We start from the raw sequence: 18,335 nt of genomic DNA on the forward strand, positions 1-18,335 counted from the left end.
TGCACTGGGACGCATCATGTATCCTGGGATCATTGGGTGTTTCGGGTCTCACAACATCATACACCCTCTCCCAGGCGACCCAGCCAGGGTTGATCAGACCATAACTTTGTCACTAAAATCAACAAGACACATCATGATCTGTCCCATTCAGCTGAGCAGGTGACATGATTGATCAATCACACCCAGATGCCAGTTTATTAGGCCCACCGAGCTACGACTAATGCAGTCTAATTCAACAGTTCTGCAATAAATCCTCCCTTCATGAAGGTTATAATGTTCAGTTTGCATTTAAACTGTTTTAGTGAGGTGTTGATTCAACTGTATGATCATTTTTGGAGGATATAGTTTATGGTGCTGTTGACGTGGAAATGAGAAATGTCAAACTACACTGCATTAAGCCAAATGACTGCGAGATTATTTCCTTTCAAACATTCACAATAAATGGGCCTGGGTTCCAAGAAATAAACAGACCATTCATTCATTACAATGCTGTCTGACAACAAGTGCACAGCCCCTAATGTTATCAATTGGGGTATAATCTACCCTGACATTGCCTTTGCCATGGCAATAAAAGAAATCATGAGTTAGAAACTGCAAAATACTTGCACATATTTATTTACAGTAATATTTTAATATTTAACAATCAACACTTCTGACATATGACACATAACACTTACATTTTAAGAGTTGCACTACTAACTAAGCACAAAAAGTTAGGACATTTGTGTTTGGTAGATTATTTCTTTTTGTAACAATGCTTCTTGGCAATAAATCTTATACTGTTGGAAAGCCTGTTTATTTCCCTTTCAAGTGGTGCCACATTTGTAAGGAACATGCATTTGTGGGATGAGCAGCAGAGCTGAGTATGTGGGTTGCACCCATGAAAAATTTGCCAAATCTTCTCTGCCAATGCCAAACCCAATGCCAAACAGCTATTTTTTACTGTTGACTCTCGTTTGGTGTTGTTTGGTGGATTGGATGATTGAAGTCTGAAGAAACGAGACATATTGGCAATTTAAAAATTTATTCATTTAACAAACAGGAGCCTCAGTAGCATGTGAAGAACCATACACATTCACGACAGCCTCGTCCTCCTGCTGGTCACCAGCCTGGTCACACACTGCTGTTGGATGGCATGCCGTTCTTCAACCAGCATTTGTCACAAGTCAGCCAACATGGTTGTGTTGGTCACTCTGGCACAAACAACACGCCCAAGCTGATCCCATAAGTGTTCAATGGGGTTGAGGTCAGGACTGCTGGCAGGCCATTCCATCCTCTCCACTCCCAAATTCTGGAGGTAGTCTCTAATAAACCCAACCCCGCTCTGTGGGGGCGAGCGTTGTCAACTTGGAGGATAGAGTTCGGTCTCAGACTGTGGAGATATGGGATTGCTAGTGGTTGCAGAATTTCATCTCAGTATCTCTCTGCATTGAGATTGCCTCGAATGATGACAAGCCTTGTCTTTCCAGGGAGGGAGATGCTGCCCCACACCATCAAACTGCTTCCACCACTCTATCAGTGCAGCAATCAGCAAAGCATTGTCCGCGTCTTCTCCACATTTCAACTGCCGTAGGCAGAACTGGACTCATCACTGAACATAAAGTTCCTCCACATGTTCAGGTTCCAATGCAACAATCAGGCACCTGATTGTCAGCACCTGGGGGTACCAAAAGCTCAAAACAAGAGTCAACAGCAACAGCAAATAAAAAAAAAAAAATAAAACCACCAATCTTCCAATTAGTGGACGACCCGCTCTATCTCTGGGCCACAACTGCCCCAAAGATAATAACACTGATCATTTTGTTACAGTGTTCTGATGGGAAACCTTGAGTCCTGGCATTAATGTGGATTTTGAACAAATGCAAAATAATGTAATAAAAGTAGCACTGTTTACGTTTCACATTTGATTTTTTTTTTTCCATTTTTTTGTTACATATCTGCCTGAGGAACATCACATAATGCAGACATAGAAGAAAAAGAGCTATTAATGCTATCAACACATACACCCACCCACACACACACACACACACACACCCTGACATTTTCCTTTGAAGTGTTTAGAAAAATACACAGGACATAGTTTTATACAGTCAATGGCAGCAACAGTTGTGTTTACCACAGCAAAGTCATTATACAGACTCAATAATATCTCACTGGAAACAAATCTAACATGTCCCTAAAATAAATATTACTCTTGACATGACAATACTAAGTAAAAAAACGTTTACATGCACAGTTGAATCGAGCTACCATTATAGCTCACTAGGCCATTTAATTGGACTACTGATCCTGTCCTGATATGAAAGCATAGGAGGGGAATCAATTCATTGAGTGAAATGTCCAACTCAGCTAGGATGGGTGGCGATATGTCCCCTGTCAGCTTGTTAGTATTGGAGCTTCTGGTTGTTACGCCACTCCATGTTTTTCTCGCATCTGTAACAGGAGGTGACTGTACCCAAAGGCAGCACTCCGAGGCAGGCAGACAGTTGGTAATGACTTTTATTATATACAAGGTAACATGAACATGAGCTGACAAATAATTCTTCAGGCGCAGAGCCCCTACACAGTCTCAGGGTTCAAGGTCCAGGGAATGAGCCAACAGGTAGGTAATAGAAGGACACACACACACACAAGGCAATGAGTGGTGTCTCACAGCAGGCGACTGACAGCAGGTGGGAACACTCACTTTGTAGCATCGTAGCAGGAAAACACCACACAGCCACAGGCAGACAGAAACCAGAGACGCTCAGGCCGAACTCGTGGTCAGGGACAGAAGGCTGGTGAGTTTACCAGGAAACAGATGATGTAGACAGGTCAGGAACAAGCAGGGTCGGTACCGGGGAATCAAGCCAAGAGTGAGCGCTGGAATGTCTTGCATGAGGTAGAAGAAAAATCTGGCAGTGAGTGTGTGGAGAACAGGAGTCTTTATACTGAGCCAGTCAGTGATTGAAAGCAGGCGAGTGGAGTTGGGCTGGTGAGGTGGCAGGCTGAGTCGAGCAGGTGAGCAGAGTTGCTTTGATGAGATGGGTGTGGCTGGAAGCAGGGGCAGGTGAGTGGAAATTTAAGGGAGAGAAGCAGACTGTGACACCATCCATGTATTTTAAAATATTTAACTATTTCAGCTAACACAGCATGAACTGTGTCTCCTTGTCCGTCCAAAAAATGCACAACTCTGGATTTTACCATGTTGTTACCAGCTTCTTCTTCTGTTACACATTTAATGCTATTCAGCTCCCGGGTCAAAGCCTGGGGTGGTAACTGTGGGGCATGCGCAGAGAGCCTAGGCCTGTTTGGGTCTGATTGATGGCAACATGCAGGAGTAATTTGACTCCCAGTCACATAACCTGAGTGTGTTAGTCCGACTTTGATAAATTCGATTTAGTAGTCAGACTGACATGTTTACATACATTTTAAAACTCCAGTTTTAGTCAGACTAACACAATAAGTCAATTTTCTCTTATGTCATGTAAATGTACTGACACTGTGCAGGTAGGCTACCTCAGGTGCATTTTAAGATAAGTGGCAAACTAAGTTAAGCACTTAGACTACATACAGACAGCTTTCATTTTGGTTGGTTTTTAACTATTTGCTATTAGCCCCGCTAGCATGATGTGCTTGTGTAAACCCTGACTGTAAATCATGATGGCGGTGAATGAGAGATTGTGGACAGAGAAGATTGAAAAATCGCTTTCTACATGCTGATGTGTACTGTGTGTATATGTGTATTGAAAGTCTTGGATTTTCGCTGGTGAAGGTTTTATTGCACTTACTTACAGTAACAAGTGTAGTTGTTGGCAACAGGAGTAATCTTGAAGTTATATTCCCTTCATCTGCATTGAGGCCTCTCTGCTGTTGTCTGATTTCACTCTGTATTGTGTTTGTGTGTGTCTGTGTGTGTGTGCTATGTGGAGGAGGTCTACCCCAACATGCACAGAGCAGGAGAGAGGCTGCAGCATGATGTTACATTAAAACCTAAACTTTAAGAAGTAATGATTAAAAAAACACTACTACGGCCTCGATTACTTTCTTACCGGCTGTTTAATACCAAGTCTCAGTACCCACCTCTAGCCAGTTAAATATGCCCAGGGTACTTTATCTGCAATGGTGTTCGGGTGGTTGGAGCACGTCATGTACCATCCACATGAATGCCAAGCCACAAGGTTTACCAGCAGAACATTGAAGTTAACCTTTGATCTTTTGGATATAAAATGTCATCACTACATTATTTTGTCCTATTAGACATTTATGTGAAATTTTGTCATGATTAGCGTATGGATTCTTGAGTTATGGCCAAAAACATATATTGTGAGGCCACAGTGACTTTGACCTTTGACGACAAAATTCTTATCAGTTTATTCTTCAGTCCACATGGATGTTTTTGTCAAATTTAAAGAACTTCTCTTAAGGTATTCATGGGGTGCCATTTGTAAAGTGGCTCACACTGAAAATAACATCAACATTTTGCCACATTTAGCTTCAAACAATGTTTAAAAAAGTGTTGTGAATTTTTTAACATCACCTTTTACCACATTTACAGCAATATTTGTTAACTTAGAAATATATTAAATAGTTAAATCTAAATATTAAATGTGGCGCCTAATTGTTAAATGTTAAATATAAATCTAAATATAAATCTAAATGTTAAATCTAAATGCTAAATCTAAATGTTAAATCTAAATATTAAATCTAAATCTAAATGTTAAATCTAAATGCTAAATCTACATCTAAATGTTAAATCTAAATATTAAATCTAAATCTAAATCTAAATGTTAAATGTTAAATCTAAATGTTCTGGGTGAAACTAAATATTTAGCTAATATGCAAATTCACACTGCCGGTCACCGGAAGTACTAAAATAAAAGCTCGAGATGGTCAGACTGTGTTTATAGAATCAAATAACTAATTAAAACCAATGTATCGGGGGAAATGAACACTTGAACATACATTAGCATGATAATAACTACCTAAAATAACAAGAAACATGTTTGGAGAAATTTTATTTGACGTGTATTTTGAGTTGTTAGTGTCCCTTTGGAGGGAATCGCCTTGTTGTTAAATAAAACCAGCAGACTTTAGCTACATATATATATATATATGAATATCTCACATTTTCCACATCACTATATCACCGTTTAGACTAATCTGATGTTTATAACGTCTATAAACACAATGATTGAACAAACATTACTATTTCTGTGTGCACGCTTTGTAAATAATAATATGGTTATCGTAGATTAGCGGGGCTAACTGTTAGCTGTTAGCCCCGTTAGCGGTGTCTGTAATGACTCATTAACTCTTAAACGGTCCGTGAAAAAAATATTTTTTTCCAGCGGATGTCTTAGTTACAACATGATTGAGCTAGCAAAGCAGTTTTGTGTTGCTATGTGTGGTATTTATTCAGTTTTGGGAAATCACGATGTCTAGAAAGCATCAGTGGCCGCAGCAGCGGCAAAGCTAACATCAGGACGTCATCTGTTAAAAGCCTTCCGTTGTCGGATACAACATGAAACTACTCCAGTTAGCTCAATCATGTTGTAACTAAGACATCCGCTGGAAAAAAATATTTTTTTCACGGACCGTTTAGAGTTAATGAGTCATTACAGACACCACTAACGGGGCTAACAGCTAACGGTTAGCCCCGCTAATCTACGATAACCATGTTATTAATTTCAAAACGTGCACACAGAAATAGTAATGTTTGTTCAATCATTGTGTTTATAGACTTTACAAACACCAAATTAGTCTAAGCAGTGATACAGTGATGTGAAAAATGTGAGATATTCATATATATGTAGCTAAAGTTCTGGTTTTCTACCCGGAAGTATTTGTAAACAACAAGGTTAGTGTCCCTTCTCTCTGAAGGGACACTAACAGCTCAAAGTACACGTCAAATAAAATTTCTCCAAACATGTTTCTTGTTATTTTAGGTAGTTATTATCATGCTAATGTATGTTCAAGTGTCCATTTCCCCCGATAAGTTGGTTTTAATTCATTATTTGATTCTATAAACACAGCCTGACCATCTCAAGCTTTTATTTTGGTACTTCCGGTGACCGGCAGTGTGAATTTGCATGTTAGCTAAATATTTAGTTTCACCCAGAACATCTAGATTTAACATTTAACATTTAGATTTAGATTTAGCATTTAGATTTAACATTTAGGGCTCTAGTTTCCCGGCGCAGCGCAGGGTGGCGCAGAGTGGCGAACCCCGCACAGAGCTAGTTTCAAGCAGTGCAACCCGAGGTGCGCTCAGTTTGGTAGTTTGGCAGACCGAGGTGCGCTGAGATGGGTGTGGCGGCGCAGCAGGGGGAGGTGCCGACAGATCCAGCTTGGCGCAGTGACAGTTTCGTGCCAAAAGGCTTCGCCAAAGGTGCGCTAAAAGCTCGCCAGCTGAAACCAGGTCTACTGTCAGCGCAGGGGGAGCGCAGCCAGTGTAAGCCGAAGTTTGGCTGACCGGCGGACAGTGCGCACACATCACCAAAACCTCACAGGCAGGTTTCCAGAATATCAGGCACATTAACAATGCAATAAATACCCCAAAAAACACTACTCAATGCAACTATCTGCAATCAGCACATAAATGTATCTCTATATCGACTGTCCCGTCACATCTGATGTCAGATCAAAGGGGATTGGCACCGTTTGGCACGTTTGGCACCCGTAATGGAAACCCAACCTGATTTGATTAACACAGCTGCTCTCAGCCAACCACAAACCGCCACAGCATCAGATAGGGAGTATATACTGTATTCAGCATCTGTCATCTTAGAAAAGTCAAAAGAAAAGAAACCGAGTGAGACTGTGAGAGAGAAAGAGAGAGCATGCGTGCGCACGAGAGAAACGCAACTTGATTTACAATTGTGGTGACCTCCTCCCAGGCTACCTTTGCATCATCAGCCAGTGGAGGTCTGCTCGCAGTTCTGTATATTCGGACACTGCGAACAGACCTCTCAGACCAAAACATCAGTTTCCTCCTGGGAGAAGTTTGGCCGTCTAATGCTGCTGCTCTCTTCTGCTATGTGCCACTGATTCATGTAAACTAGAGCCCTATGGGTCAGACAAAACTCTGCCAGTTTTCAAATGACTCCTCTCTTCACTGCCCAAAAATGACACCAACCAAAGAAAAGAAAATGGCTGTAATCACTCTCTGAAAGGGCTCCTTCTTTACATTATGACACAGTACTACATTATTCAGTGGCTGATAAAGTTGCCTTTACCATTAGCCACAAAGCATGATGCTACATAGCGAGGGGCATCATATGCAACTTGGCAATGCCACGCATAGATATGACCCAGGTCAGTCTGTACAATAAGATAATGAGTTTCCTTGGTCTACTGAGTTTTCATAAATATTCATAGGTGGGTGAGAATACAAGACAACATGGGCCGCGCTCAGTTTCCGTCATGTCAATTGGCGGTTCAAAACGGGCACATGATCATAAAGATGCGTCAATATATAAATATTCAATGATGTCTTTAAATATCAGGGAATTGAGACGCATGAAGTCGTCCACCCAAACAACTCGGAACGGCACTACAAAGATTTCCAAAGCTTGAAAATGACTCATTTCTTAATGTATTCAGTTTGGTGCAGTGGATGTATCCTGCCTGATAAAAGATATTAACATTTAATGCCAGGAAACACAAACATTGGGTGCTTTTTGTACACTCTCATTAACAGTTGTGAAATAGTAGCTTAGTATTAAATATTAACACTCTGAGATGCACTGGGCCGCCAGCAATCCTGCCCGTCATTCCTGTCTTAAGAGGCTATGGTGGGCTAAGCTTTAAAGCTAGATTAATGACATTGGTATCATATGGAATACCTATAGAATCCAGTGGTAACAGTCATGTCATACTAGCTTCTTAGAAAGGGGCCTAAATAACCCTCCAGAGTTAGGCTAAATTTTGGCGAGGGAAAAATGGCATGGCCTTACCTCAAGCTGTCTGAATGTGAATGGGTTTTATGGTTACCCACGAGTCCCCCCTTTACAGACATACCCACTTTATGGTAGTTCCATGCAGTTTTGGGCAGAATCATGCAGTTTTTTGCAGTATAAATGTGTTACTTTTGCCTATTGTATTTGGATATTTCTGCACACTGTGGTCCTGAAACTGTGTTGGAATTGCAAACATTTGTTCTGACTGGAGAGCTGAGACTCTTGTGGATTCAGTGAGCCCAATTTTACTCAGGTGTGATGATGGTAGTCCCCATCATTGTAGTGAGACCATTTCTTTGAAACTTACCTCACCATATAAAATGACCTATTGTAACCTCTACAATAATCAAAGCCTTCTGAAACTTTACAGTCACAAACTAGAGACCTGAAGCATTTGTAGTGTAATGTACTGATTTACTGTAGTGTTTATACTGTACCTTTAAGTTGACCTTTAAAGATACGTGTTGAAGCAATGTACTCTGTGCACTGACAAGTCACACACTCGTTTATTATTTCATGTATTCCTATGACACACACATACACTCATTGAGCACTTAAGCATTGTGGTGGAGAAGTACCTAGGATTCACTGTGCATCATTTTAAAAAATAGCATGAGGATTGGCTCGGAAACATTGGTGGAAAGTTAGGGGAATTCCAGCTTGTCCTGATATGACTCTGGTAAGAAGAGGCGGGCCTAGACTGCCCAGGAAAGCATTACCAGTGCAAGTAGATAGGCTGGCTTCAGGGGAAGAACGGAGAAGCCGTGACACCGTTATGTTCAGCCCAAGTGGGTAGGATTAAAGAAAAAAAGTGGAGACTCAGCAGAAATGTGACACCGTTATGTTCAGCCCCAAGTGGGTAGGGTTAAAGAAAAAGACAACTCAGCAGAAATCTTCACAATAAAAGCGAGTGCACAGACAAAGAAATTCCAGTCTTGCTCCGGAGCATGACTCATAGAGTTGATGTGTGCTGATGCCTGCGTGCACATTAAACTCTGTTGTACCTGATTCTACGTGTCTCCAGTGATTTTTTGACCTCTGAGTATTTGAGTTTTGATATTTAATAGAAAACAAAGAAAGTTTGTTTGAGAAGAAGGGAACAAGGTCGCAAGCTTTCTGGCCCAGCTCAAGACCTTTAAATTTATGTTTCTACATTTTTGGCGAGCTCAGCGAAGGAGGGCGAGAAGGTCAGATCCTAAGATCGGGGGCACTGAGCTGTGCATCAGACGTACAGGTGGCCACCAGATAAGGTAAGCAGAGCCTTTTTTCTGCCTAAACCAGGTGCGTCTGAGGTGCAGTTGGGAACCACCTAGGTCGGAGGTATTTGACAAATTCCTCTCCTAAAGAACCTAAAATGTGATGTAATAATTACTAACTAATAACACAACATTGGAACATAGCTGATATATTGCTGGAGACAACTGAATCTAATGCAACACAGCGTGACCTTGGTGTGTGTGTGTGTGTGTGTGTGTGTATAAGACAGAGAGATAAGCATGCAGAGTGAATGTGTGATCAAGCAGAGAATGTGTGGGTGTAAGCTAGAGTACCTTGGTGTGTGTGTGTGTGTGTGTGTTAGAGACAGTACAACAGAAAATAAATCATGTGAAGAAAAAAGGGAAAAAATAAGATAAAGAGTTAAAAGGAAAATACATAAAAGCATTTCTGTGGATACCGCTGTTTATCTCAGCAATACTCCTTTAAGCTTGTAGAGGCAGGAGTGTTGTATTGGAAAACAGGTCTGCGCGGACAGAATGCTAAAGAGTTAAAAGATAAGAAATAAAAGAGATAAAAATCGCTAGGAGCCCCGAGGGGACGGCGAAGAGTTAAAAGATCGATCAAAGTGTAAAAATTGTAAATATTATAAGAGAAGATAGAAGTTGTTGTGAATACGGTAAAGATAAGTAGACGTGTGTAGATAAAAGACTGAGGACATAATAGACTAACGACTGGACGAAGATAGGGAGTGTAAGAGGTAGATAAAAAGTGCACACAGCCAACAGAAGTGGGCTTATACAAGAAAAAAACAAAGCTTTGTAAAACAAAAAATTTAATATTTCGGTTCTGATCTCTATTTGTTTAAAGGTCATTCCAAAGAAAATTCTTTTGACATTTTGGTGCCTGAATGTTTTCATCATAATCTGATATCTGTGTGTTTGTTTTATGTGATTTGTTTTAAAGGGTTGTTAACTGTGGTAGTTATTAACAGTGTCTCGGTGAAACAAAACCAGACAAGGGTAACCTAACAGTGTCAACAAATTGTCTGGGGACTGGAAACCTAACGGTGTCAACGAAAGTCCATATGTTTCACTGATCGAACCAGTTGCTCGGGTGAACTCCATACAAACTGGTTGGCTGTTAAGGGGAGAATAAAAAATATTTTTTTGTTATCTTAATTTAGCTTTATAAATCAATAAAATAAGTAATAAATTTAGCTTTATAAATAAATAAAATAAGTATGACAGCAGTAGTGACGAAATTTGGGCTGAAGAATATTGCATGACTGATGGTTCAGTAGATACTAGAGGTATAAAGAACACATTTCTGGTTAGATAAAAGCTACATAGACAACGAGGGTGAGGGTGAACTTTGGATAATTACTAAATGTACCAATTTATAACAAGTGAAGGAAGAATTTCCAGGTGTACAGTGGGAGACGATTTTGAATAATTTGCGGGCTCCCCGCTTATTAGATCCATTGCTGCAATATTTGTGTGATAATTATAAAAACGGACCCGTAGCTTCACTTCCTCTGAACCAGGTAGTATTTCAAGATTTAGAGAACGGACTGGAATTTAATCCAAGATTGCAGATTGTTGTCATGCCTAGAAAAGTTGATTTGGGAGACAGGAAAATTTGGCTGTTTAACCAAAGTCCCCCTAGGAGATGGGTCACATAAACTAGAACATAACCTCTGAAAAAAAAAAAAAAAAAAATACAAAACTGCCATCACAGTAGGGAAATTACTAGTACTGATACGCACAAAAGAAACAGACGAACAACCACAAATTCCAAGAGCGAGTGAAGTTAAACAAGGCTTCATGGGAGCCAACCAAGGAAAGATGGAAAAAGGGCTTCTGACACCCATAGAGATAGTGATGACACAACACCCAGGTAGGAGAAACCGACGAGGTAGAGTCAGAACTAAGATACATTGAGGCAAAGACACTAAGGCGAGTTATAAGAAAAAAGTACAAAGGGCTAAAGAAAGGGAGGTATTAGGGTGTTTTAGACAAATAGGGGGTAGGAAGCAAATGGTGGAAGTAGAGCGCAGCAAGCATCCACAGGACCCACAGGACCCACAGGCACCGAAGCGAATGGTGCAAGTAGACCGCAGCAAGGACCCACAGGACCCACAGGCACCGACAGATGTGATACCCGCAGCCCCACCCCTACCAGCATCATCACCACCATACCCACAAGACACATCACCATCAGAGACGGGACAATACCCCCTGCGCTCGGTAGGGGAGGCAAGAGCAGCAACAACAACAGAAGGCCAAGTGGAGGGAAGGTTCACAGTGACCTTGGCCAAGGACACGATGGCCAAGAGTAGACGAAAGAAGACGCTCCCCACACGCAGAACACTGACAGTGCAATGCCTCACATTACCACTACTATTATCCACAACGAGCAGGTGGAAACAACGGTAACCTAAGGCCCCCGAGGGGGCGGGGTCGAGGCGAACCCAGGGAAGGACCAGCAGGCCGAGGAGGATGGAGAGGGGGACCGAACTTTCCTCTAGGACCCCAGCCACTGCAACAGCAAACCTATCAGCAAGCTGCACCTTATCAGCAATCAGGCCCCCAGGAAATGAACACAGGATATCCAGGAGTGAATCCTGCTGCACCTGACTATCTATGCTGAGGTTGTAACCAGCCCGGCCACCGACGCAGGGAGTGTCTGGTCAACCCATGGGAAGGTCCAGCAGAAAATTGGCTGAACATGGAGACAGGGCGCCCATGGTAGGGCCGCCCAGAGAAGCCTGAGGGGGAAGTAATGTCACCAGTCATTTCATTACAGCCACAGGACGAACCATCTGTACCTGTTGTCATCCACAAACAAGCATATGCTTTTATGGTGGACACAGGGGCTACATATTCATGCATTGGAATAGAAGGCTCTAAACTCTCCCACTCTAAGTAATCCATCAAGACCATAGGTTTCGCTGGGAAATCACAAGTCATACCATTGACAGAGCCGGTTCCAATGCTCATCGCAGGAAAAGTCATATTTGCACCCCTACGCTATTCAGCTCATGTGCCAGTGAACCTTCCAGGCATATTGTGCCCTCTCAAAGCTAAGATTATGTGTACTCAAAATGGATTATATTTAGATTTCCCAGAGGAACCTCCACAAAGCATGATGCCACAGCTGCCCGTGAACACCACAGAGACACCACAGGCGTTGGTCTACTGGCTCCAACTGACACCAGAAGAGTCTCACCTCAAACAGACATGGACTGAGTGGGAACCATGGGTCAGGTTACACTTTGACACAGCACATACTCCCACTCTGCCACTGCATTGCACGCTCATGTATGACGCAGACCAGACTGATGTAGATTATCAAGAATGCTGGGACTCAGTACTCAATAAAAAACCATGCCTGATCACTAGTGAAGACATGTATTTAGGACCTCAAGGTGTGGTGGCAGCCGTCCGCCTCCCAGAAGAATTAGCAGGATGGTTTCAGGTGCCAAATTCTGCACCACATGTTACACTGATGATAGCAGAAGGTTATGAGTCTCATCATCTGGGTCCAATGGTCAGACGTGCACTGCAGGTGTGAGAGTAGTTACCCACTGAGAACAAATACATCCACATTTCAGATGACCAACAATACATCAGAATCTCAACTAAGACAGGTGATGAAGCAGTCGCAGACAAGGTACTTGTAGATGGTACTACTCCCACACAGATGGCAGTCACAGAAGAACACGCACAGTTGCTGAGTAAAGTTCCACCACAGCTATGGACAGCATATAAAACAGACGTAGGCTTGATAAAATCAGTGCAACCTGTCCGCATCACTCTAAAACCGCATGCTAGCCTACCATACAAGAGGCAGTATCCTCTCCAGCAGCATGCCATTGATGGTATGTAGCAGAGAAATCTGGGTTTGTGTGTGCCGTCCTGATGCAAGACACACCTACAGGTAAACAACCACTAGCATATTACAGCACTAAGCTCGATAACATAGAGGCTGATTTGTCTCCCTGTTATCAGGGGCTAGCCGCAGCTGTCTTTGCATTTCACAAAGCATCCTCATTAACAATGAGACATCCTGTAACTTTGTATACCTCTCACCAACTTCATGCCCTGCTGACAAGTCCTGGATTCGTTTTGATACAGGCCAGACGAACAGGATATGAGGTCATCCTGTCCGCTCCTGAGCTCAACATTCAACGTTGTACCATTATTAATCCGGCCACCAGAATGGTTCTACCCACAGAAGGTACACCACATGACTGTCTTCATGACACAGACAAATTCATGTGCGCTCGAGAAGATTTGCACAATCAGCCCATTTCAGCTGACCTCATATTGGTGGTTGATGGCTCCTGCTTTCGGGACGCCACAGGTAGTCATGCAGGCTATGGAATTGTACAGCTCAACAAGGATAAGGATTTTGTGACTATACAATCATGTAAACTTGCTCAGCCCTGCTCCGTCCAGTTTGCAGAGATAAAAGCTCTAACAGCAGCGTGTAGATTAGCAAAGGGAAAGTCACTGAATGTATATACAGATTCAGCATATGCATATGGAGTGTGCCACATCCACGCAAACATTTGGAAACAGGGAGAGTTTCGCAGAACAGACAGCACCCCAGTCACACATGGGGAGGCCATTGTTGACTTGTTGGAGGCTATGCTCCTCCCCAAAACCCTAGCCATAATCAAATGTCCAGCCCACCAAAAGACTGATTCGTTGATAGCCAAGGGTAATAATTTAGCTGATGTAGCAGCCAAACAGGCAGCAATAGGTGCAGTAATGGCACCCATATTAACCATACAAGACACTACCATGCCTTCTCTTCCAGCCGCGCAAAACAGAATAAGTGAGGCTGAAAAATGACTGTGGATCAAGCATGGCGCCATCAGAACACAAGCACAGGGGCCAATAAATGGTCTCTGGAGAGATAGTCATGGCAATTTTGTACTACCGACCCTGTTACTACAACATGCTATAATTTGGGTGCATGGTAGTGGCAGTGACACTGCGCAAGGGGGGAGATCCTACGGAAATTGCAAGCAACATGGTGGTCACCATTCATGGCAGCCACGGTAGATAGAGTACTAAGCGAATGCGAAACTTGCGCGAGGTACAACATCAGGAAAGTTTTTACAGCCCCACTGGCACATATACCACCTCCAGACGGTCCTTTCAGACACCTTATGTTAACTACATAGACATGGGAGAACAATTCAGAGTAAGCAGAATGAGATATGTCTTGGTAGTCATATGCAGATACAGCCGATGGGTAGAAGCAACAGCCACAGCCCGATCAGATCACAGGACAGTTGCAAAATTCCTCTGCCAAGAAGTCTTCCTGAGATTTGGGATGCCGGACACCATATCATCAGATAACGGAAAACACATTGTATCTAATGTAATACAACACTGAAGCAGCTAGGCATCAAACAAAAGTTTGGCTGTGTCTACCACCCTCAATCACAGGGGGCAGTAGAAAGAGCAAATGGGATTCTGAAAACAAAAATAGCTAAAATAGTAGCAGATAGTGGGGACAAGCTTAACTGGGTGGATGCTTTACCGCTTGTACTAATGTTGATGCGCTCACAAGCCAGCAGAATCATGCATCTAACACCACATGAAATGCTTACGGGTCAACCCATGCCAATACCATATTTGAGGGGTCCCTACAAAGGGCTCCCATTGGAGCAACTGCAAAATGAAATGTTTGACTATTTATGAAGTCTAACCCGTATCCACAGGGCCATCTTCCAGCAGGTGAAAGGGGCCACAGAGGACAGACGAGTCGAGATCCCAGAGGACCTTCAGGCGATGCCTTCCCACAGGAGCAAGGGACAAGGCGATCCTCACGCTTGGTGACCAGGCGGAATTGGAGCAGGGCCCAGAGTGACAGCAGTGGGTCGCTGCCAGGGAGGGTATCACCAGAGAGCACCACAGAGGGGAGCACCTCCTCCACAGTGGCTAGCGATGAGTCTTATGAGTCGACACCTGACAGCCGCAGGAATGATGATGAGGGCGCAGGTACAGCAAGAGCAGAGGAAATTGAGGAAGCTGCAGAAGAAGAAGAAGAAGGCCACAGCTCAGAAGCAGGCGCAGCAGAGAGCCAAGAGAGTGCAGATGCAGACACAGGAGACACAGACACAAGGGGTGCAGACAAAGGAGATGCAGGCTCAGAACAGGGAACAGCAGACCAGCAGGCCATATAGCCAGAGAAGTTCAGATGTAGGAGGCCAGACTAGTATAGGAGGAGGACTTCAGGCAGGGATAATAGCTGCAGTGCTACTAACATTACTGCTTATCATGACAGGGATGAAGCCAAGTGAGGGAGGAGAACAGAGCGATCAGGATCAAAGGCAGATTGACCATTGTTTACTCGCATTAGGATCCATGGCTGTAAAACAAGGACAGATGCCTAGCGGAGAAATAGTGCAGCTGACCTACTATAAGTCGCACACTTATGATGATGTGTTGGTGGAAGGTCCAGGAAATATTAGGTTGCATGGCCTGTCAATAGGACCACAATGTAGTGCAGAGGGGATGGTGACAGCAAGAGTCTGGTGTGACAATGAAGGTTGTGCCAACATAGACACCGGGCACACAGTACCCATAGAACTGGCTCAGCAATGGCTCAAACTAAAACCAGAACCCTGCAGAAGAACCAGAAACGTGCCAGCACGAGACACCGAACTAATTAGAACTACCACATGGAGAGCTAATATGTTTTACCGGTGGTTAGAGTACTCCGCCAAACAGGTAACCAACAGCTCATGCATAGTCTGCCACAGAAAATTAGGCCTACCTAGAGTTAGGCCCCTCCCAGGTATAGAGGATTGGAACGACGAGACACCTGTCTTGCACAGTGTACTATGTGGATGGTGGCAGGGAAAACCAATTACGCCAATAATAGTGAAATCTGACCAATAAGTCTTAAAGAGGCTCCTGAGCAAATTAAAAAAGAATTTCAAGTACCACCAGTAGTGCATTTGGCTCAAGATATTGTCCCTAATGACTGTGCAGAACAGACTTGTCATCAAAACAACGTTAGCCCCAGACCAAGGTGTCTGTGATGTAATAGGGGAAGAGTGCTGTACAACCATCCCCATGAATACAGGTGAAGATGGCAACCTGACTCAAGCTTTAGAAAACATATGTAGACTAAGAGACCAACAAGTACAACACTCCAATTGGAACACTAAAACCTCATCAATTTTTGACTGGTTAGAAAAGTTCTCTGTTGGAAAAATCTTACGGACTATAGGAGTAATATTTGGACTTGTTCTATTGAATATTCTCTTGATAATCTGTTGCGTCCTTCCCCTAATACAGATTCTGGTAAGAAGGGCCATGAGAGCAGCCATGGGACAATTTGTTATGCTGACACAACAGCAGGAAAGGCTCCCCGAGAGAGGAGAATTGTGGGGACTAGACGAACCGTGGGTAAAACCATATGCATCTAAAAGATTGAACAACGACTTATATGAGACCATGACCGACAATACGGACGTGTATGAGCATACGTCTGACAACCTAAACCTATATGAGCCAATGAAGGGGAACCTGAAAGGTCGTATAGAGAGAGAGCAAATTCAGGGTAAGAGATAACCAAATAATTGGCAACAGATTCAGGTAAAACCTTGCTGTCACCAAACCCATACTAACAATCGACTGATTAACATATATAGGTTATTTATACCACGGGGCAATTAGAAGGAAAAGGAGGTCCCTTACAATGTCAAGGGACAATTACGATGTCCCTTAAAACACACAGATAGGTGCAGAGCATGGCCAGCAGTTGGAGATTCCCATATCCAAAGCAGCAGAATCCAGGGTTGGCCTACCAAGAGCTCCCAGCCATGCCGGAGCACCCAGACCACCCCGACCCATCTCCCAGGCTGACCAACCGACCCCCATTCCCATATGTGCCCCAAGGAGGAGCCTCCATTGACGCCCATTGGTACCAGTACGCGCCGATGACCTCGCCAGGAACCTACGTGCCACCGCTTATGCAGCCGCCATTGACAAACATCCCAAACTGGACTCCCATCAACCCCTTCAACCCCGCTGACAACTCACAACGTGCCATGCCAGAGGACCAGCCCCCGTTTGAGATCCCAGGCCAGGGAATGACCACGACGGAATGAGGAATGACCATGAAAGGAGGGATGGCAGACCAGACAATCTTCAACCAACCCCCCAGTGTCATCAGCATGTACGACGTGTGGCCTGAGGCGGTGGAAAGACATCTCTGCAAGCTGCAAAACGAGACGCCCACCACTGAGAGATACAAGCAGCTCGTGGATGACCTGCACACCCAACTCTATGATGTTCCTGCAAAATTCTACCGTCGCCTAGTGTGCAGCTTCCCTCTAGAGCTGCAACATAGCCTGTGCAAGCTGCGCCATTACACTTACTAACGCAGGATGGTGGAACATCGCTGGGGCCTGAAGGAGCAGCATGAACAGGATCAACAGGAGAAGATCAGCCTGCATGCTCAAGTTCGCATCCTGACAGGAGACAACCAAAACCTGCGAAAGCAGCTGGCAACCTATCAAGAGTTGGAGCTTGAGATCACGTTACTGAAGGATCAAGTTGCAACCTACCGCCATCTGCGTATGGACGGGACATCGGCCTATGTTTCCACTGACTCTACTGACCAGCGACTGTGCTATATCAACAGTTGCAGGATCACTAGGGTGTTCCACTCACTGTAGTCATTTTATAATTATGTATACACTGGAGTATATCACTGGACGACACACACATACACTCATTGAGCACTTAAGCATTGTGGTGGAGAAGTACCTAGGATTCACTGTGCATCATTTTAAAAAATAGCATGAGGATGGGCTTGGAAACATTGGTGGAAAGTTAGGGGAATTCCAGCTTGTCCTGATATGACTCTGGTAAGAAGAGGCGGGCCTAGACTGCCGAGGAAAGCATTACCAGTGCAAGTAGATAGGCTAGCTTCAGGGGAAGAATGGAGAAGCCGTGACACCGTTATGTTCAGCCCCAAGTGGGTAGGGTTAAAGAAAAAGACAACTCAGCAGAAATCTTCACAATAAAAGCGAGTGCACAGACAGAAATTCCAGTCTTGCTCTGGAGCATGACTCATAGAGTTGATGTGTGCTGATGCCTGTGTGCACATTAAACTCTGTTGTACCTGATTCTACGTGTCTCCAGT

Source organism: Epinephelus lanceolatus, chromosome 6 (genome assembly GCF_041903045.1).
Source record: "Epinephelus lanceolatus isolate andai-2023 chromosome 6, ASM4190304v1, whole genome shotgun sequence".
NCBI lineage: Eukaryota > Metazoa > Chordata > Actinopteri > Perciformes > Serranidae > Epinephelus > Epinephelus lanceolatus.